General features: G+C 42.4%; 1 pseudogene across 1 annotated transcript in view; it reads right to left on the bottom strand.

Annotated features, from left to right (window-relative positions):
• LOC144800450 (vitamin D3 hydroxylase-associated protein-like) overlaps positions 1 to 23,502 on the bottom strand; it is a 370,773-nt pseudogene that overhangs the window by 135,400 nt on the left and 211,871 nt on the right. The window contains exon 10 of the transcript XR_013604355.1: positions 4,804 to 4,903. The product of XR_013604355.1 is annotated as a vitamin D3 hydroxylase-associated protein-like (transcript). The remainder of the gene's footprint in view (positions 1 to 4,803; positions 4,904 to 23,502) is intronic.

The following is a 23,502-nucleotide window of genomic DNA, read 5'->3' as shown; positions in this document are numbered from 1 at the left end:
CGACGTGTGCTACATCCAAGGTACTTTGTCTGCGGGACCTATCTGAGTCCTATAGTTGGCCTGCCCTCCATCGTAGTTGGCCTGAACTTTGGATTTACCCCGGTCTAGCGTGACCTCTAGTAACCCCTTAGCGCAATTGAGTTCTTAGCACTATTTTTGGTTTATTATTTAAAAATTCATAACTCCAGTTCTACTTTTTGGATTTTTGTTGTTTTGATATTGATTTTTTCATAAAAATATTATTTCTTTTTTCTAAACCTGTCTGGAGTATGTTTGTGGTGTTGTCAGTGTGTCACTGTGTGTTTGTGTGTGTGTGTGCGCGTGTGCGGCGCACAAATTCTTTGCACATTGCCTATATATATAAGCCTACCTGCTCTGTGCCAAGATACCAAAAAGTGAGCACAAGTTATCCTTCGTGTGGCTAGCTTACACTGACTAGGATTGTGGTCCCTACTTGAGCAGGGTGCATACCTCTACAACTAAAGAACCAGTTTCTAACACTGCTGATCAGCAGTGAGGATAGGACTTGTGTTTGTGCAATACTATATAGTAACTCCTTGTTCACTACAACTTTATGCTAAGACCAATTCGAACCTTTTTCAATTCTCCCTGATTGAAATCTTTGATATTTTCTGAAAGTTGTTTTGCCACAAACAATTTATTTCTGCAATGTCTGTGGCTTTATCTGGTAATATGGAATTTGAACCGGCCAGTCTGGAAAACTACACCGTGGCCCAGATCAAGGGGTTCTGCCAGGAGAGATGGATGTTTACAAAGGGAAGTGCCAAGAAGGCAGAGCTTCAGAAAGCCTTAAGAGCACGCGCAGCAGCCCACCAGAACAATAGAGAGGATGAGGCGGAGGGGTCAGAAGCTGAGAAATTGGAACTGGACCTGTCAGGAAGTCTTTTAATGCAGCCTACAAATGTGGGGGTTAACATCCTCCCAGGACTGGAAGTCCTCAGCGGCAGGCACCAGTGTGCCTTCAAGGTAATTGCCCCATGAAGAGCTGGAGGACAGGAGGAAAGAGAGAAAGCTGAAGCTAGAACTTGCCAAACTGAAACTGGGGAAGGAGCAGGTCCTTGTCAAGCTAGACAAGGAGCATCTAAAATGGAAAGAGGGCAACCTCTAGAAGAGAAAAAGCTGACCATGAAGGAGATAAAAATGACCTATAAGATTAGCATTAGAGAGCTGGACATCAGAGACCTGAGAGAGGGGTCCAGCAACAGCAATGGTGGCAGCATACCCGCAGTGTCCACTGGTGAGTCCGGAGTCAGGATACCCAGGATTTGGTACCATTTATGTGGTGGGGATAACGTAGACAAATGGTTTGCAGCCTATGAAGTTGCTCTAAAAGTGCACAAGGTCCTGGAGGAGATCTGGGCATTAGTTTATGGAGGTATATGCCCACTGTGGGGAGAGACACATTCCTTACACTAGACGTAGAAAACCAGACATGCTACACTGCTATGGATGCCATCGTAGTTAGTAAGTTCTTATCGGTATGCTGTGGGTAGCTCTTGGTAATCTTCCATTCAAAGCAGTTTGAGAGGATGTTGCAGAGTGCTTGGAATTGGATGATGTCCTTGTTGACAGCTGTGGGATTGGAAAACTCCTTGATGACAGTTCTTTGCCGTTGTTGGAGCTGGCTTCAAGTCTGAGAGTTAGGGCCCTTTTCTTTGCGTCTCATAGTTGTTGATGATAAAGGTTGAGGGCGGCTTTGTATGTATCCTACAGTTTTATTTTTGCCTAGTCTCAATTTTCATTCAAGTTGTTTGCAGTGGCACTTGGACTCCCTGAGGTCGTTTGTGTACCAGCAGGGGCATTTGTTGTTTTTGTAGGTCTTCTTTCAGGTGGGAGTGGTGCTTCTGCCACAGTTGTTAAGCCAATTTTTTAAGAGCTTGGTGTCGACATTGAAGCTCCTGGTGCTTTTTAGTGGGCATTTCTGTAGGGTCTTTGTCCAGTTTTCTTTGGATATTTTGCCCCAGTGACTTGATGGTACTTTGGATTTTTCTGGTGGGGTGCCTTGGTGGGTGGGTATCTTGAAATGTAAAGTCCACATTTGTAAAGCGCACAATCACCCGTAAGGGTCTCTAGGCGCTGGGGGCCGTTGGGAAGATTAAGCGAGCTATTGCCCAGAGTCACATGGTGCTGGGCTAACCTGCCGCCGGAGCCGGGGATCGAACCGTGGTCCCCAGATTCCAGCGTCAGTCGCCCTGGCCGCGGCGCCACACCTCTTCCAGCGCGGCGCCACACCTCTTCCAGTGTATGATGTTGTGGCCAGGCCATGTGAATAGGATTGTGCGGGTGGTGGTGATCCTGTTGTTGGAGGAGAAAATAGGATCAAGGGTGTTGCCTGCTATGGGGCTTGGTCCTTGGATGAGCTGAGTGAGTCTGAGTTTGCTGAGGCTGTCGAGGAGAGCCACGGTGTTAGGGTCTGTGATGTCTTCCAGGTGCAAATTGAGGCTCCAAGGAGGATGTGGAAGGGTGATCTGATGGAGAGGGGAGAAATGAAGTCTGCAATGTAGTTGCAAAATTCCACTCTGGCCCGGAGGATGGTAGGTGTGGGTTCTCTTGGGGGTGGCATTGTAGTCCATTCATATTTTGAAGTGGAGATGTTCAACAAGGTTGTTGCCTGAGTCTGTGGATGTGGTGCAGTCAATCCTGTTTTTATAGGTGATTGTGTGGTATTTGTTGGCTTTGTTCGCGGCTTGTTGTGGTGTTGCGTTGGATGGTCATGGGGCCAGGGTTCCTGATGCTGCGCGCTGTGCAGGTGCAGACGGACTTGCCTTTTGCATGCCTTGGCACACCATTGGTGAGCCTGCTGTGCGGACGTGCTGCGGCCTGCATTAAGTAGGGCCTTAGGTGAGTGGGGCTTCTGTTGGTGGGAAGAACAGTGAGCAGGAAAACCCAGGCAGCTATGGTGTCATATGGTCAAAAGGTGGCAACTGGATAAAGCTGGAACAAGCAGGACATGAGACCACTGTCAGGTGGCAAGCTTGGTGCCCATGCGCCTTCATTGGAGCTCTCAAAATTCCAATATTCCAATTATGAATAGAGGTTCCCTATCTTATCAGTTGGATAAAATGTAAACTGGGAGTATTTGTATTATTATATTATTCCTTTCTTAAAAGGGCACCACAATTATCTTGAATCTGGGGTTAACTGAAGGAGCTATGGATAATCTCTGTCCTTTTTCTAGTGACCCATGATGTATTAATTTATTTTTAGGTTGCCTCACTTAAAGAATGTGTCACTGCATATGAAGGCTACTTTTCCATCACTGAAAAATATTTACTGGGATGGTTTTAACAATTCAGATTTTATCTGTACTAAACTTGTCTTATGATTAAGGTGTTTTGTGACTTGTGGCAATCTGCAAATTGCAGTTTAGTTCCTCGGGGTGGGGAGCCTATCTTCCTCTACTTGCTTCTAAATCACAGATTGAATGCATTTGAGCAGTTCTTGTCAAAAACATGTATTTAAAGAATATAACTGTTCTAATCCTTAACATTAAAGGATAGCAGTAAAAATGCAGTTAAACATTTGTTGTACGATGAGTTTTATATCCCATTTATGTGGGTGGTTGAATATTTTTGCTTCATTTACTGATTCTGGGTATCATCTCATATGAATCTTGCATTGACTCTATCCCTTCTCTGGGTAGGCTTTGCATCATATTTTTGGTGAGGTCTAGATTGACTTGTTTATTAACCGATTTGGAAATTGTCTTTTATTTTATACTCCAAAGGGAGACATTATATTTACAGTAATAACATTTGAACAATGGATTAGTCAAAGATGTTCAGGGGTAGTCCTTACCTTTGTGAGGCAAGCTGGGCTGGAATGAACAAAATTTATGTTTCATGGCTTCAAACTGATGATGGACTTGACAATGGTTCTCCTTGGATGTCCTTTCTTCCAAGCAGAAGAGTTTGCGTTATGTTTACAAGGTAGGCTGAAATCAGTAAGTGGGCTAACTCAGCTGTATAAATGTAGGTGTGTGAGAAAGAGTTTACAAATTACTCAGTCTGAAGTAGATTTTAAAACTCAACCGGGTGGCAATACTTTCTGTGTGGTTGAAGTTTCCCAAGATCAGGATTTATGGGAATGTGCTTAGTGGAATGTCATACCCCGATATACAGCAACCAGTCATTTAGGCTGAACATGAAATCAGTGGCTAAGTTGGTAGATGAATCGAATGCAGCTAATCTTGCTATATATGAAAAATCAGCTTAAATTGTAGCCAGATCACCTTCAAGAGCTCCCTTTTCATGAAGAAGATCATGTGTAGGGAGATTATGGAGATTGGGAAACAGCTAAAGTAATACTTTGGTGGAGTAGTCCATACAGTGTTTAGAGGTAAGATAAAACATTTAGTAATAGGACTCGCCAGTTAGCCTTTTTGTATCAAGGGATTTTTCGGTTGCAATAACTTCATAAAACTGATTTTAATGATTGTGGATGACAGTTATTTTTGTGCCCTGACTACGCACCATCGGAATATGGAAAAGAAGACCATGGTCAAACACTAAACATGGAAAGGCTTGAAGGAAGATAGAAGCACTGAGAGCTACACTGGAGTAGACAATATGTTCACAAATCATAAACACACAGCATTTAAAAATCTGAATCTTGTGTTCCCTTGTTCTGCTGGTGCAGATGGAGTTTGGTTGGAAGAATATGTTTCCGATCTTGCTTAAATAAGCTACATACTATATGGTCCATAGTAAATGCATGAAGTATGCAGCCAATATTACATTTTACTAAACATGCAGTCATAATTGTATTCAGGCCCCAACTTACCAGTGGTCTCATGATGAAAGACAGGAACTTCTTTGTCCACCTTGAAAGCTTGTACACAGAGATCTGTGATTTCAAATTGGAATCAACAATGTCCCCTTTACTGTTAGAAATAATTGTAAAAGCGTATCAATGTTAGTCTGACCTCCACTTAGGTTTTCCAATTTTGAGTTAACAGATATTCCTAGCATTAGTATTACATTTTGTGATCGCACTTAATTGCAGTATTCTGCCACTATTTGAAAATTTGTGACTGTATACCCAAGTGTACTCTTGAAAACATATCCATTTTGCAACAAATCAACAGCCACCCTGGACAGTTTTTCCAGCCTTAACCTTCTGTTTCTCTGCCATAAGTAATGATAGAATGGATTGGTGTCACTACATCGCGGTTTTTTACAACGCATTCCGTAACATCGGAATTTTTACAACGCAGGATCCATTACATCGGATGCCATTACAACGCATGGCATTACATAGCAGATGCTATTACAACGCATGGCATTACATCGTAAGTATAGGTAAGTATAAAAAATGTAATTAAGTTAATTTAATTAATTTAATTTAATTAATTGAATTAAAATACATTTTAAAATGGTAATTAATTTTATTTAATAAATTTAAATCTATTTATTTAAATTAATTTTAATAAAAATTGTAATTAATTTTATTTAATTAATATAATGAAATTAATTTAATTTAAATATTTTTTTAATTGTAATTAAATTAAATTAATTAAAATAATTTATTTAATTTAATTATTTTAATTAAGAAATGTAATTAATATAATATAATTAATTTAATTTAACCTAAAAACACCCCTGTACCCCAAAACCCAAACCCTACCCTGAAACCTAAAAACACCCCTGTACCCCAAAACCCAAACCCTGCCCTGAAACCTAAAAACACCCCTGTACCCCAAAACCCAAACCCTGCCCTGAAACCTAAAAACACCCCTGTACCCCAAAACCCAAACCCTGCCCTGAAACCTAAAAACACCCCTGTACCCCAAAACCCAAACCCTGCCCTGAAACCTAAAAACACACCTGTACCCCAAAACCCAAACCCTGCCCTGAAACCTAAAAACACCCCTGTACCCCAAAACCCAAACCCTGCCCTGAAACCTAAAAACACCCCTGTACCCCAAAACCCAAACCCTGCCCTGAAACCTAAAAACACCCCTGTACCCCAAAACCCAAACCCTGCCCTGAAACCTAAAAACACCCCTGTACCCGAAAACCCAAACCCTACCCTGAAACCTAAAAACACCCCTGTACCCCAAAACCCAAACCCAACCCTGAAACCTAAAAACACCCCTGTACCCCAAAACCCAAACCCTACCCTGAAACCTAAAAACACCCCTGTACCCCAAAACCCAAACCCTACCCTGAAACCTAAAAACACCCCTGTACACCTGTACTTATTTTAAAAATTAAATTAATTAATATAATAAATAATAAATTAATAATATTAAAAAACATAAATAAATATATTTAATTATAATTAATATTAATAAAATTTTAAAAAATTAAATACTTACCTATACTTACGATGTAATGTCATGCGTTGTAATAGCATCTGCTATGTAATGCCATGCGTTGTAATGGCATCCGATGTAATGGATCCTGCGTTGTAATAGTTCCGTTGTAAAAGACTCCCGTTGTAAAAGTTGCGATGTAACGGTGCATCACCGATAGAATACTGTCTTTAACACAGATACCCCAGCAGCTCTTTCTAGCCCCTCACCCTCTTTCTTTTACAGCCATTTTGCCACTGGAAGCAGGCACGAGTAATTCAAGGATTCCATCCATCACCATTTTGTTTTTGTCACTGATAGCAGTAGTGGAACAACCCTCCTGCATCCCCCCACCTGTATTTCCTCTGCCTCCCCCGCTTTCCTGTCCTTCTCGTAAATTGAGCTCAAATTATCTCCTTGTTTTATACTATGTTCATTGTGTTCCTAGTCATCTCCCTCCTGCCTTCCACCTTTCATTCTTTGGATGATGATCTTCACTCTTTCTCTTTACTTAGTATCTAAAAACCCTTTCTCCTCCTTTCTTTCATCTTGTTGAGTTAAATCACCACTTGTTCTTTATCCACACTTCCTCCGCCTTTCTTTCCATACTTGCGTACTACCATCTTACACAGCTCAACATTTCAGTTTTTACTTCTCTGGTGCCCATCTGGAACTTCTTTATATCTTTTCTAATACAGTGTCTTGTATTTCTTTCCTGTTTGCACTGCAGGCAGGCAAACATCTATTTTAGTACTCCTTCTTCTCTTTCCTCTTCTTCTTTCTCTCTACATTCTTCTCACTCTACCCCTAAGTTTCACCTTGTGACATATGCTATGCTTATGTTTCCTCTCTTTCTTTAATCATCCTCTTGTCCCTCTACACACTTCTTTCCATATACTTTCAGCATCCTGGTCATTCCTCCTACCTCCTCTCTAATGTCATCCCCGGTATTATCCATCCTTATACCATCTTTTCATTTTCTCTATATTATCCAATGGTTACTGTATGACTTCTTCTCCATTCCTTATGACACTCTCCGCAGTGCAGGTGGGGATAATGTGTTCTTCCTAGTGACCCTGTCTTCATCTATCCTCCTTTAACAGTGCTCTAATCTATGCTAATACTGTGCTCATTTAAAACTGATTTTTTTTTTCCTGTTGCAATTAAATACTTTTACACTTTACACTTGCCACCTTTTCTCATGTTACATCCACTTCTTTCATCACACTCTGCTGCTCCACATTCTTCTTCTACCCTGGCTCCAACTGATGCCACCACTATCTTTACTTTTAAAGTCATAAATATGTTCTCCTCTTCTCCTACCTTCCCAATTCCATCCCAACCAAAGGCATCCCCAGCTCCTCCCTCCCGGGCTGTTTTTCTCATACTTCTGAATCTAAGATACTCACATTCCTTGCAAAAGTTAATCCATCAGCTGCTTCACCTAACCCACTTCCCTCACCCCTGATGTCAGTGCACATGATTACTGCAATTCCTGAGTCATTTCTTCAATCTCACTTTTCCAACTATTATCCTTCTTCAATCATCGTAACATGCTACCATTTACAGCAATCTGAACATAGCTATGTCTTGATCTATCATCTTTTTCTAGCTATCACCCCACCTCACATAGGGCCAGATGTAGGTAAATACCATTTACCGATTCTAAAATACCGAATTTTACCGATTCAGTATTTTAGAATGGGTAAATGGTATGTAGGTATTCATTCGGTAATTTTTACCAAATCGGTAAAATTCGGCAACAACTGATTCGGCCTCCAGGCCCATAGGAATGAATAGGAAATACCGATTCGGTAAATACCGAATCGGTAAGAGGGGGAAGACCTACAAGGGTGGCAGGGTGGCACATTGACACCCTGTTGCACCCCTGAATAGTGTATGAGTGCACATGTGGCAGACATACATGCCCTAAGGGCATGTATGTCTGCCACATGGCACTGTTAAAAAAGCACAAAATTGTTTTTGTTTTCGTTATTTACCACCAACTTGTAGTTGGTGGTAAATAACGAATCCTTACAAGGAAAAAGCACTCACTTGAGTGCTTCCTACATTTCAGATTCGATAATTTACCGAATCGGTATTTAAGAATTCGGTAATTTACCGATTCCTTAAATTACCAATTTGGTAAATTACCGAATCTGAAATGTAGCCACCTGCATCTCAAATGCCTAATACCGGTCGGTAACGGCCGAAATGACCGAATTTCGGCCGTTACCGACCGGTATTAGGCTTCCTTCATCTGGCCCATACTCCCTTATTTCTACGCTTCTGTTGTTTATAATGCCTACACTCAACACTCTTTCTTCCCCTTCCAACTGGATTTCCCACTACTCACTTTATCAAAACTTCCTTCCTTTTAGTCTTTATCTTATGCTCCTCATCATAACTCTCCTAGCTTCTCGTTCTTCTCAACCTTTCTTCTGCCTTCAATACTGTTGACCAGTCTATCCTGATTTCTTCCCTCTCAACAATAGGGATCTCTGGATCTGCACTTCAAAAATAATCCAGAGAATCCAGGGACCACTTGTAAGGGGAGATTTTGAAATCTCCACGCAATGCAGCGCAGCCTCCCACGAGGCTGCACTGCGTTGCGCGACAGGGAAGGAGCAGGGAGCGCCATACTTTCAAAGATGTGGCTCTCTCCTCCCCTAGCAAGCCGGGCTGAAGACGGCTGTAATGCCAGAAACCGGTCCTCGGAAGCTTGTTTCCGGTCCAGGGAAGGCATGGCTTGGCAGTTCGGGCTGGACTGTTCCCATGAGGCACAGGGTCAGACTGATTTGCATATAGCCATGTTTGAACTGGGGTGGCAGAGTGGGCTAAAGAACGGTGATGGATCAAACCCAGATTTTTTGACTGGGTGTGAGTGTTTGATTGGTTCAGATGCTCCGTCCATCACCACCCCCTTTTGTACCATCTCTCCTCCCCTTTCCCTTGCAACGGTGCTGATTACAGCTGCCGTGTGCAACGCACCACCTTAGCGCCACAGCTCTAGGGTGTGTGTGTGTGAGTCTAGCATAGGTTTTGTACAGGAAGGATAGCCTTCCTGTACAAAATACTATGCCTAGACTCCAGCCACGGTTCATGCAGGTAACAGGGGTGGGGCGGTGGGGTCAGGTGGGGGGAATCGGATGGACAATAACGAGGGGAAAAACAATAATAATTAATTTTCCCTCGTTATTGTCTGTTGGAATCCCTCCCAGCCCTGTCCCACCACTAGCTGCTGTGAGAGTTCTGCGAGGGGTTTTAAGGTATTCAGAAATCTTTGGGGCTCATCAAGTTGCGGTGAGGGTAGAGAAAATAACAAATTAGGAGCGTTGCTGCTAGAACAGGGGGAACCCAAAACCCCTGTGTAAGAAAGCGGTAACAAATCCCTTCCACAAATATTCACAAACAAGGTCCGAAGCACACACACAGAGTTCTTTAAGAAGTAATCATAAGTGTAAAGAAATAAGATCGTTCACAAATGATTGTTTCTTTTTTTTTTTTGCTTTATAAGTGATCGTGGTTCTCCTTGCAGAGGAGATCCAGAGAACATGAAACTAGGAGACACGTGTTTCGTCAAATCGGATAGTTATACGTGACTCTTCAGGGCTGAATGAATATTAAAGGGGCGGTATCGGGGGACCGGTGATACTTCCAACCCAATCCTGGTCGGGTGAAAAATGAAGATGCCAACTGCAGCCGATAATTATGTAAGGACCTGAAATAAAGGTACAAAAGACGGACGGGTCTGGCCGTCAATGTGAGAGTCCCCCACGTGGCATATGCTGAGGCCAAAGTGGAGCGCAATTGAAACCAGACTGTTTACTATACCCACACTGTTAGCGACTGAAAGCAGTCGCTAACACAGCTATCGCCTATTAGCAAGGCAGGCTTAGCGATAAAAAAATTGCGATAGGCGCTAATATTGCTATAATCTAACACCTGTTAAAAACATGACTTACCTGTTCATCCAATGGGAGGTAGATTGTCAGGTTAAGTCCCCATTGGCGTTAATGCATGACTATTGCTGGATTTCCAGCGATATTCACGCATTTCGCCGCGGTCGCTGGATATTTTAGCACAATGGAGAAAAACGTTGCTAATAGCATGTTTTCTCCGCTAACATATGCAGCGATAGGCAGCTGCGCTAAGCGCATTTAGCGATAAATATCGCTATTCCTTGCTAATATGCCCCTCGGTCTCTCTCGCTTGACTGCAGAGTTACTCAAGGTTTTTTCGTGGGCCTCTTGTGGCTCTCCTTTGGCTTCCCTGATCTCGTCCCTTTTCCTATCTGATCCCCTTTATACAGATAAGTCCCAGCTCTACCTTTCTTCTACTCCTTTAATTACTCTATCAGTAATACTGCCTGAAAGACCGTAACCTCTTTCCAATGCAATAGCCATCTGACCCCCAAATCCCTTCCTACTGTGGGGTAGCATGTTGGTGAGACTGGAATGGATCTGAAGTGGTGATTGGTGTGTAGCCTGCAGTTCGGAGGCTCAACTAAGGACCGGCTAGTGGCAAATAGATCTTTCATCTTCCTGATGGCAATAAATAAGGACTATTGGTCTAAGGAATAGTGACTCCTGTTGCTAAACGTTTCAGGAACCAGTTCAACTAAGTGCTAAATAACAGGAATAGTAATTGATATTTGACTGTGTATGAAGATGATTAGTGTACCAAAGTCATATGATGTGTTCTCTGCTAAACAGAGCTTAACCCCTTCGCAGCGGGGGGTAATTCCCCCGCTGTGACAGCTCGTCACGCAGCACGGTGGCCGTGTGCTCATGACGAACTGAGCTCATCACGGCCACACCCTTTTCTGTGGAACGCTCAGCACAGCGGGGGAATTAGCCTCACGTGCGAGCGTTGCGGCCGTTATGACGAGCTCAGCTCGTCATGAGCACACGGCCACCGTGCCTCATGACGAGCTTAGCTTTTTTTCTTCAGTCTTTGCTCCGAAGCAAGAGAGAGGTAGGCAAAAAAGGGAGAAAAAGAAGGAAAACAAAAGATATAAAAACGTTGAGAAAGACAAAGTGAGGATAAAAAAGAACCTGCAGGAGTAGATAAAGAGACGGGAAGTGTAGGGTGATGGAAGAAAGAGGCACGAAATGCAATCAAAACTAGACAGCCTTGGGATTCGGTATTCCGGGCCTCATCAGAAACACTTTGGGCCACCATACTTATTATTATTACTAGGAACTGAGGGGCATATTAGCAACAAAGTGGTGAATAGAGGTGTTAGCCGCCTTGGCTTAACGCCTCTCTTCGCCACTTCGGAAACGCTAGGCTGCACCATATTACCAGGGATATGGTGCAGCCTAGCGTTTCCCCCTGCGATGGCGATAAGTTTTACAACTTAACGCCAGCGCAGGCAGGGAATGTTTGTTTATGTACAAGAAGGAGTTCCTTCCTGCACATAAACAAAGCTTAAATGCCATTATGCAGCACACATGTTAGTTACAAATTGGCATTTTTAAAAAGAGGTTTGTTTATGTACAGGAAGGGACACCTTCCTGTACATAAACAAACCTTGGCATTTTGCTTTTTCCATGTGTGCTGCACAAAGCAAAAACGAGGAGAAATGAAGCATTTCTCCTCGTTTCGCCACCTTAAGAAGGTCTGACCTGTTCTCAAATTCGGCGCTGCCACCTATTATCGCCAAGCTTGATAATAGGTGGCAGCGTCGAAGTAAATGGGTGTTGCGGTGAAACACCCACCGCAACACCCACTGCACGCCCTATTTCACAATGAGTTTATCGTGAAAGGGGCCCTATTACCAAGGCAGCGTTAAGTCAATTAACGTGGCTTTAAGCCATGTTAATTGACTTAACACTGCCTTGATAATAGGGCAATGCAGATATCGCCGCGTTATCGGCATAAAAGGCCAATAACGCGGCGATAAGGGGCTTGTTAATATGCCCCTGAATTGCCTATGGAACCCTAATTACATTTGAGAGTATCAATCAACTCAATGGGGCTCATTTTATCAACTAAAGTGGATGAAAGCTAGAGTCAGCCCTGTCAGGATTAGAATGTGTCAGCTGTAAATTGATCTCGTTCAATTATGCTGGAGACATTACCCTTATATACTTGGGGACTGTTTGTAAAGAGCAATAACCCGATCAAAATAAATACCATTCACGTGCAGGATACTTACATTAGTACATTTCTTCGTGTGATAGACAGAATATGTGTGTGAAACTCTGGACACCATCTGTCACAAACTGTGCAAATTAAAGTTCCAAAAATTGTGCAGCGCAGTGAACCACGAATCACCTGAAAGTTTGGAGTTTATCTGAATCAACTTGGGTTAAACTCAATACTTTTCTCAGAAGGCTGGTGTAGCTCTAGTGGTTTTCAGGCATTTCTGAAAGGTTGGCATCAGCTTCAGCGATAACAAGACATAGTGGGACATCATAGAGTTTGTTCAAATTTGGATAGATTCTAATTTTCAGCAACTAGATAGGGCCCTCTCACTTAGAAGCAGAAAATCATCACTATTACATGCGTAGACCCTTCCTGCATAATTTGCGCCAAGTAGGCCACACATTACATGTAGGTGGCATGCTCTTTCCCTCCAAATTTCTATTAAAGCACCCCTCATTTTTCTATAAAGAATGTACAACACGCCCAAAGGATATCAATGTCGGCTGTGCTATGTGCATCATCTGGAAAAGAGGAATGGCTATGAGTAATATGTACTTGTATTGCACTGTTAGTTATCATATTTGTCTAAGACAGATAATTCTTTTTGCCTTTAAGGCTCTTACATGGCATATTTAAAAGTACAATTGACTATAATGCATTTGCAGTATGGCAGATCTGCCATATTTGTGATGGAGTACCCAGTCCATCACACTCTAAATAAGGTCTTTAATTTTTGGCAAACATTTTTAAAGCCATTGATAAACTAGAATATGTGTTATCATATCAGAATAACTCAAACTTTGGGAAGACTAGGCGGGAGGTTTAAACAGATACAGTACAGTGCTTCCATGGAATGGTGTTATGTGCAAGAACCAAGGTGCAGGGGATGAGAGATCAGAAAGCCTGCTTCTATTTTGCGTTCTTTTAATTATTATTGCCAATGTCATTGGTCTGTAAGTACAACAAGGCAACTATGGCATGGCGATTGAAATGAGTGTATGCTCTAAAGCTCAGAAAGAATATTGGTGTCCTACCTGAAATTTAACAGGCATGCGAGCAGAAGAGCAACAGGACATTAATTCATGATGGAGCTGAAGATTGGGGTACAGTTAGTCTGATCTCCTCTACACATTCGATATGTTTAAATTTGACTTGATTCACATACTTTGGGCCTACGGGCTTTTGTGCCAAATGTGTTCGAAAATATTAGTTTAGGAGATTACTTTTATGACCTGAATATACCTCAAGTCGTCTACTAACATATTTATTTGCTTCATTTTGGACATTTTAAAGGCTGTGCTCACCATATAATTGCCACCTCAGATTATCAGTAAAAGGTGCCAAGGTATCATCTATGTCAACAGATTCAGTACTCTGTAAAACCAAAGATAATCAATGAAAAAAATACATTGGTTAGGTGCGTGCATCCTTCATTGATGATCTAATGTCCTGGTGATTGTGAAAATTATAAGTTAGATGGAAGAGCCTTAGATTATCCAATGGATTGGCCCGATTGTGTGCAGCGGACTGAAAAATGAGGAAATGGAGGGCTTGGTCTCAGATTTGACTGTGCATAGGCTGTACAGAGAATATGAATTTTCAATTTGTTTCTGAATCTTAGGCGTTTCCAGAGAATTTTGGAAAGGGAGAATAATAGGTAGTACAAAAAACATAGCCACGGATGAACCCAGTTTCGCTTTCCAGCTGTGTGATCATTATATTTTATAATGTCTTTAATTTTAATATTACAAGTGTTTTACCCTAGTCACGTGAACTAGATAAGAGAGAGAAAAACAGCCAAATGGCTCAAGGCAAAATGCAAATCACAGATCCAAAAAGCGCATACACATAGAAGTTGAAAATAGTGTGGACCGAGCTGCTAGAAGATGAACTCTGGAAATTAGTTATCTCTTTATCCTGTAAAAGAAGCAATTACATAAAGAAGGTTGTAAATGTTTTGGAGAGAACAGGGTGCCAATCTGCGCAAATATGCATCAAAAGGTCCAAGAGTAGAAATAGCATTAACCTTCATTCAATCCTAGGCAAGGCAGACCCAAGAGACCTCAAGAACTTCCGGCCCATCTCTCTGCTCCCCTTCCCGGCCCAGGTCATCGAGAAAACCGTCAACAGACAGTTAACCCTATACCTTGAAGAAAACTGAATCCTGGACCCTTCCCAGTCAGGGTTCGCAGCAACCACAGCACCGCGACTGCCCTCATCGCCACCACCAATGACATCAGGACCCTGCTGGAGAACGGCGAGACCGCAGCGCTCGTCCTCCTAGACCTCTCTGTAGCCTTCAGTACCGTCTGCCACCTCACACTACGCGCACGCCTCCACGCCGCAGGGATCCAAGACAAGGCTCTGGATTGGACCACCTCTTTCCTCTCCGGCAGAACCCAGAGCATCCGCCTCCCCCATTCCGTTCCAAAGCCTCCGAGATCATCTGCGGCAAAACCTAGGAATCCTCCCTCAGCCCGACGCTGTTAAACATTTACATGGCCCCGCACGTACACGTTGCCCGACTCAATATGATCTACTACGCCAATGACACTCCGCTAATCCTCTCCCTCACCAAGGACCCCATCCCCGCCAAAGCCAACCTCCACAAAGGAATGAAGTCCGTCACCGACTGGATGAAGACTAGCCGTCTGAAGCTGAACTCAGACAAGACGGAGGTCCTCATCCTCGGCTCCAACCACTCAGCGAGGGACAACCCCAGGTGGCCAACAGCCCTGGGGGCAGCCCCAACACTCACCGACCATGCATGCAACCTGGGAATCATCCTCGACGCAACGCTCTCAATGACCAAGCAATTAAACGCCATCTCCTCCTCCTACTTCAACACCCTTCTCATGCTCCCGTAGATCTACAGATGGATCACGACAGATACAAGAAAGAAAGTCACCCAGGCCGTCATCAGCAGCAGACTCGACTACGGAAACGCCCTATACGCAGGAGCCCCGACCAAGCTCATCAAATTACTATAACGCATCCAAAACCCCTCGGCACAACTGATCCTCGATGTACCACGCCACGGCCACATCACCCCCCACCTTAGAAACCTGCCCTGGCTCCCCGTCAACAAGAGGATATCCTTCAAGCTCCTCACCCACGCACACAAGGCACTCCACAAGACCAACAAAGCCTGCCTCAACAGACGGCTCTCCTTCTACATCCCCAAATGCCAATTACACCCCACCGACCTCTCACTCGCCACCGCCCGCGCATCCGAAGAACAACCACCGGTGGGAGATCCTTCTCCCACCTCACCGCCAAGACATGGAACACCCTCCCACTGAGTCTACGACAGACCCAAGACCTGCTGACCTTCAGGAGGATACTCAAGACCTGGCTGTTCAATTAATAGCACCCCCCCCCCACCCCTGCGCCTTGAGAACCTCGCGGGTATGTAGTGCGCTTTACAAATGATTGATTGCTTGATTGATTAGTAAAATGAATAGTTTGCTGACACATTACGAAACATTGAAATGTTGTTAATTTCTGTATTGTATATTTCAACCTACTGAATGCTCTGTAGATGGCTGTTGTAAAGCAAATATCTATCATGAATGGAATACTGGATCTCTGAGCATGGGCTATTATGGAGGGGGGCCTCGAAGCCTCCCACCCCAACCACACCAGCATTAGGGGCAGTCATAACCTTTATCTATAACTGTGCGGTCCTCCAAGGTTCCTTTTCCTAGAGTTCAGTGTGCATCGGCAGAGACATCCACAGTGCAGTACATGTAACACTGTGAGTGTCTCTTCGTGTGCAATACCAGCCTTCCTTTATAGGGAGTTAGGGCAGGGATAGAACCACAGATAGGTGCAGAAAGTGACTGCACTGGACTCTCTGTGGTGCGTACTTAGGTAATCTTTGCCTGTGCACCTCCCTCAGAGTAAGCAGAGGGATTATGGGTAAAGCATTCCCTCATTTTATGGGGTCATACACCACACAAAGGAGAGAATACCGACTACACATTGCATGAGTACCACATGTGCTCCTAAGTAAGATGTGTTACAAAAGTAGCCATAACATTGTCTTCAGTCACATCGGTAATACAGTAGCAGTAGCTATCAATAGTTATTGTTTAGTAATAGCATACTGATGGGGGGGCGTGGCCAAGGCGCCAATCAGGATGGCCGCCTAGAGGGCTTCCTCAGCCTCACCGGGACAAACTTCGGCTTCGTAATGTGCCTTTCTGTATTTTTCCTGGGACCTGTCACCCGCATTTCATGTCGGAACTCCTGGAGCCTCCGGTGAGACTTTTTCAGAGCAACAAGCGTTAGCGCACATTTACTTTTTTACCCCGGCTAGTTTGCCTCATAGCGGCCGCCATTTCAGACGCGGGCGTCTGCATACCTCCGGTCTTAGCGTTTTTGTGGCATTGCTTCCACAAGCAAATTCCTACGCTCATGACATCAGTATTCTGCTGCAAGATGCATCGGATGCTTATGGGAATTATGCTGATTATCTTAAGACGCCCTATTTGCCTACAATTCATATTTGATAGTTCCTTCAAAACGCTGCCATTTGAGATGTGTATCACCTTAGCTCTTTGACTGCTGCTATGCTTTACAGCTTGCCTTGGTGTACTTCTCTGACTGTTGCCATTACCTGCTAGTGCTTTACAAAGATTGCGCCTTGTTTGCTACAAGACTGTCTGACTCTACACCTGTAACGAGTGTTTGCGCGCATTGACTTTCTTACCGCGGCTCATTTACCTCATAGCGGCCGCCATTTCAGATTTCAGATGTGCGTGTCTGCATTCTTGTGGTTTTAGCATTTCTATGCAATTGCTTTCCACATGCTAGTTCCTGCGTTCACAACATTAAAGTTCTGCTTCAACAAGGCACCAAATGGTTATGGAGGTTTACTCTGTTCATTTCAGGATTCCCTACTTGTCTTCATGTTAATAATATGACATTTTCTTTAAATCGCCACCATTTTAGATGTGTATCACCTCACCTTTATGCCTGTTGCCATGCTTCACAGATCTGCACGTCTGCCTTGTTGACACTTTTGTGAGCCTTATTATGCATACTGATGTATAACCTATCATTCACTGGTGGCCTGTTTCGCTGTTTTTCGCCTGTCATCTAATTCAGCTTGCCTTGGTGTTTCCCTCTGACTTTTGCCACTACCCGTCAGTGCTTCACCAGGATTGCGCCTTGCTTACTACAGGGCCGGATGACTCTGCTCCTGTAATCTATGTACAATATTTATGGGCAAATTGCGTAAACCGAAATTTGTTTTTATCCCTGGTTCAGCTGTTCCTGTGGTAGCACCTTCCTCTTCATTACCATCAGACTCATCTTCTGCCTCAACCCAAATGGCGGGTGTTACACCTCATCGCTCTTCCTCGGCGGTCACACCAAACAAGTCTTCCCCACCTACTACATCCTCTAAACGTCTGAAGCATGTTCCTCCTTCTCCTGATAAAACACCTTCTCCAATTTCTATGGAGCTGCTCTTGGAAGAAATACAAGCCTTGCATCCATTTCTTGAAGAAACCAATAACAAGATGCAATTCCTTGAGGAGAAATGGTCATCTATGGATAACAGAGTATCAGTTGTGGAGCAGCAAGTGTCGGAGTTACAGATTAGCTCTCAATGCATTTCTACTTTGGAAAAATCTGTTCGTGCTCTCCAACAACATATTGAGGACTTAGAAAACAGGAACAGGAGGAATAATCTCCGAATTTATGGCCTGCCGGAATCCTTGGAAGGGGAGGACCTGGTATCATTCTTCACTTCCTTCCTTCCCAAACTCCTTGATATGTCGCCCTCCACTTCTCTTAGCACCCAAAGAGCTCACAGACTTGGTCCCCGTTCTTCTGCTTCAGTTAAAGCACGTGGTGTCATCATCCTCTTCTTGAAATTTACGGACCTTCTTTCTGTCCTCTCTGCAGCGAGGTATAAGCGTCAAATTTCCTGGTTGGGTCAGAGAGTATTCCTTTCTCAAGACGTTTCCAATGCCACTGCATCTAGAAGAAAAGAATTCCTGTCTCTTCGTGATCCGCTTTGTTCCCATGGGGCTGGATATGGCTTGTTTCATCCGTGCATCTTTAAAGTCACGCATCCGAATCAAACAAAGACCTATCAAGACCCCACAGAGCTGAAGAACTTTATTCATATTCAAATTAACAGCGGCATGGATACCTCCACTTCCTCAAATGATTGATTGCTGATCTAAATGTCTCTTTTTCCTTAACAGGTTCTTGGTGTTGCTTTATGCTCCTTTCTCTCTAGCATATTGTTATATTGCCTTTATGGTGTTTACTCAACAGTTTTGGTATGTAGTAGCATGGATACCTCCACTTCACCTAGTGGCTGATGGTTTACTTACTTATTTATATATTTCCTTTTTGCAATATCCCTGTTGCTGTTCTATATAATGTTTGCTTTTAGCTGAGTATAATTTTTAACATTCTTTCTTCATTTTTTGTTTGATACCTATCTCCATTTATTATTGTATTGTCTCAGATTTCTTATGTTTTCATATTGGCTACAGGTCTTATTCGTATATTCTAATGTGTCTCCCTATTCCTTACCTCCTTTTAGTGGCAGATAGGTTCTTTAAATGTGTTTCTTGTTCTTATTGCTCTTCTGTTGATGTTTATATTCAGGTTCTCCTTTAGTCACCTGTTTGCATGTTTAATGTGTTTTACTATGGTTTCCCTTCATTGCTGATCCTCCATTTAATGATCTCTCTTTTTTTCAGATTGCAGTTTTCTACATTAACTTTATTCTTACATAGTTTGTCGATTTTTCATAAACATTCTATTGTATTTCCCAATTGGTAATCTTTTGTTTTATGTTTCCTTATGTAGGTTCCCTAATCAACTTTTCCTCAAGTCATTCGGTTCCTTACCTTTATATTTTGTCCTGGTGTGGCCTGGACTCCCTCTTTTGGGTGGTCCGTCTTGTTGAGTGTCGCCACTGCCTCATTGTCCTCTTGTATGTCTCCCCCAGGTATGTTTTTCTCAGTCGTCCTTTTGGATATGTACTGTCTCCTCTTGCACTCCTTTTCTCTCTTCCTCCCCCTTCCTTCACTTCTCTCACCCCTTCTTCTTTGGTTCTATTCGCTTTCCTTCTATCTTTGCTCTTTCCTTATCACCCCTTTATTTTCCGCTTTATGTTTCTTTCTTCCTCTCCATTTTTTCCATGGCTACCTTTCTGATTTCTTTTAACTTGCATACTTCTCGTATACTTTTCTCGCCTTATCTACATTGATATTATCCTCTCTTATGTTTCTTCTTTGTTTCAGCCCATGCTCTTTTTATTTTTTGCTTCACTACTATTCACATGTCTATATTGACCTTTTACTTTTGCTTTTCATTGACATTATATACCTAGTTGTGTATAAGTCTTATCAATTTTTTATGCCTCCACATTCCGAGTTATCTCCTGGAATGTAAAGAGTTTTATTAATTCCAATAAAAGACAGAGAATCTTTCCCACCTTGCTTCATATAATCCAGATATAGTATTTCTACAAGAATTTCATCTAACAGAATCTGAATCTCTTAAATTAAAAAGAAGCTGGGTGGGTACGGTTTTATTCTCCCCGTCTACAAATAAAAAGAATGGCGTTGTCATCTTGTGTCATAAAAAGCTGAAATGTAAAATTTTATTACAGGAAAATGATTCACATGGTAGATGGGTTCTAGCAACGTTATCAATTAACTCTGTCCCTCTCACTGTTTTTAATGTGTATGGTCCCACACAACCTGATGGTTCTTTTTGGCCTCTGATTACGGAAAAGTGTGTACAAATTCGGGATGATTTCTTCATTTTAGGTGGTGATTGCAACCAAATTGTTGACCCTTTTCTAGATCGCAAATCTACAGTCCGCTTTCTTCCTCATGAATCACATAAGCAATTTCTCGACACCATTTCTCAGTCTAACCTCATGGACTCCTGGAGACTTTCTCACCCTGACACCCTAGATTATTCTTTCTTTTCCCTCTCAATCTTTATGTCAAAACATGTTGTCCTCTTCTAAGGAGCCCATTATCATTTCTGATCATGCTCCGGTTATTACAGATCTTGATCTACTCCCTCCTCATCCGAAATCGTCTCACTGGCGTTTTAATAACTCCTTAATTAATGACATTCTCTTTTCTTCTTCCTTCCTCTCTTTAACTAAGGAATTCTTTCAACTCAATTCGGCCCCTTTTTCATCTCCACACATCATATGGGACTCATTTAAAGCCACGGCTAGCGGATTTATCTTCGACTTCGTCTCTAAAAAGAAGTGTTTCCTTCAAAAAAGGAAATCTATCCTGGCTCATATCAAAGATTTAGAACATTTTTTCTACACCTCTTCACAATCCTCCATTTCCCCTGAACTGATTGTTCAACAAATCTACCACTGATTATGCCTCATCAATACTTCTTTTCAGTACAGCCCGCTATTACGGTGGTTACTAGCAAACTATCTCAAATCCCGTAAAGAACGTACTCTTATTGACTCTATTTAGTCCACTGATAACTCCCTTCTTTATAAGGATCTCGAAATTCTTGACGAGTTTAAGCTGTTCTATCAACACCTTTACACGCCAGAATCTCCTCCTCCCTCATCTCTTATCCAGACATATCTAGATAAACTTCCCTCTCCCTCTTTCTCACATCTTAATTTTCTTGATCTTGAAAAAGCCCTTTTGCTTAAAGAACTTTCTTCTGCTCCATCCACTCTTACTAAAGGGAAATCACCTGGCCCTGATGGTTTCTCTGTCGAGTTCTACCTCGATTTCTCTGATTTGCCTCCACGAACTTTTAACACTCTTTCACTCGTGTCTATCCAACGGCAAAACAGACGGTACCTTTCAAGAAGCTACTTATCCCCAAAGACAGTCGCGATCCCTATTATTGTTAAAACTATCGACCAATATCCCTTGTTAATGTTGACTATAAACCTTTCGCTAAGTTGCTTGCATTGCATTTAGATCCCCTCATGCCTCATCTCATTGGTAAGGAACAATGTGGCTTTGTTAAAGGTAGATTAACTTCTGACAATTCCCGTCTCTTTCTTAATGTATTGAATAAATCCTCTTCGCTTTCCTCTTCTTTGGCTGCCATTTCAGTTGATGCAGAGAAGGCTTTTGGTAGAGTCGATTGATCTTTTTTGTTTGCTTCCTTACCCTGGCATGGTTTTGGCCCTAAATATATATCACTTGTCTTGTTACTTTATTCTGCCCCCAAGGCATCCGTCTTACTTAATGGTCGTATTTCTTCCTATTTTCCTCTTCGCCGTGATGTTCACCAAGGCAGCCATTTATCCCCTCTTCTTTTCGTTCTAGCCCTTGAACCATTTTTAACTTCTATCCGCAATAATGACTCCATCTCTGGTTTTCCTTACGGCACCCATCAACTTAAACTTTCCGCAGATGACATCCTTTTATTTATATCCTCTCCTGAAACTTCTATTTCCCCTTTAACGTATGAATTTGAGTCCTTTTCGAAGGTCTCAGGTTATAAAATCAATTCTGATAAGACTGAAATCCTCCCTCTTACAAAATTTTGTCTCCCTCATTCTTTCTCCACTACTGGCTTGGCGTGGAACAACACTAAAATTAGCTCTATCTTCTCTCCGCAAATCTAAAGCTAATGGGGGTGTCAATTTTCCTAACTTTCGTCTTTATCATAAATCCTTCTCTGTTCGTCAAGCCTCTAAATGGCTCATGGTGAACTCTTCCACTTTTACTCCTTTATGGCTTCTTAACGAACAAATCTTATTACTCCCCTACTCTTTTGATGAATTCATCAGTTTTTCTGCCAAAACTTCTTTATCCTTCCTCCCTTTGTTCAAACACACTTACTCCTTATTGAAACCTCTGGTGACTCCTGTCCTCTTTTGCTTATTTTGCTTATCCTTTTCCACAACAGACCCATCTTCTGGAAATCCTGGAGGTTAATGGGTATTATATGGGTTAACCAACTCTTTGATGGCCTTTCTCCTTGCTCCTTTCCCCAATTCCAGGCTTTATTCCATTGCCCTCGCTATTTTCTTCGCCAGTTTACTATCCTCATGGCAATTGTAACTGATATTTACTATTCTCTCCCTTCTTCCTCTGCAGCTAATTCCCCGAATTCTCTTCTGATCATATTCAATACTTTTCCTAAAGCCTCCCTTATATATAAATTCTTCTCAGCTTCGTACACCAATCGTAATAAAACAAAAGTAGAACTCGCTTGGGAATTAGATCTAAGTTGTGACTGGCCCACGGACCTTTGGGACAAGTTATGGACTAGATCCTTAAAAATTTCCAGTTCGGCCTCCCTTACTCAAACTCTGCTCTTTCTCTATCACAGACTTTGTCTTTCCCCTGTTTCTTTGACTCGTTTCTCTTCTTCTACTAATACTAACTGCTGGACTTGTGGCTCCCCCGCTGCAGATCTTTTTCATCTTCTTTTCCTCTGTCCTTCAGTTTCTGCCTTTTGGGAGCAAGTTTGGTCATACATCTCTCATATTCTTACACTTTCTTCTACCTACTCTATCCCGCTAATCTTTGCTGGCAGTCTTTCTGACTTAATCGATCTTCCCCCATATACTCATGGTCTTTTTGACCTCATGCTTGCTCTTGCTTTTCAACACGTCTCCTTTAATTGGAAGACACTTACAAAACTATCTATACAACATTGGTGGAACACTCTTTGTCACTTCCACAGATTAGATATAGCCTTTGCTTTCACTTCTACACCACATTCTAACATAGATTTGTTTTGGTTGCCTCTTACCTCCTAGGATCGTAGTGTACTGAAGAAAGTCTCCCATTCATCCTCTGAGAATTTTAAACCTCCTTGAAGATTTTTTATTTCTAGTTTTTCTATTCTTTTGTACTTTATTTTTTTATTTTGTCACTGTAACATTGGTCTCCTTATCTAACATTATTGGCTTATATATCATTTGTATTTTGTATGCATTTCTTTGCCCAATCCTTTATGCCTCTTTAATATGAGATGATGATTGTCATTTTCCTTCCCTTTTCCTTTCCCTCTTTTCCCCCCTTTTAGGTAAAATCTCA

The sequence above is a fragment of the Lissotriton helveticus genome, chromosome 1_2 (genome assembly GCF_964261635.1).
Source record: "Lissotriton helveticus chromosome 1_2, aLisHel1.1, whole genome shotgun sequence".
In the NCBI taxonomy this organism is placed as follows: Eukaryota; Metazoa; Chordata; class Amphibia; order Caudata; family Salamandridae; genus Lissotriton; species Lissotriton helveticus.
The sequence above is the reverse complement of the archived record's forward strand: the minus strand, read 5'-3'. Positions and strand labels throughout refer to the sequence as shown.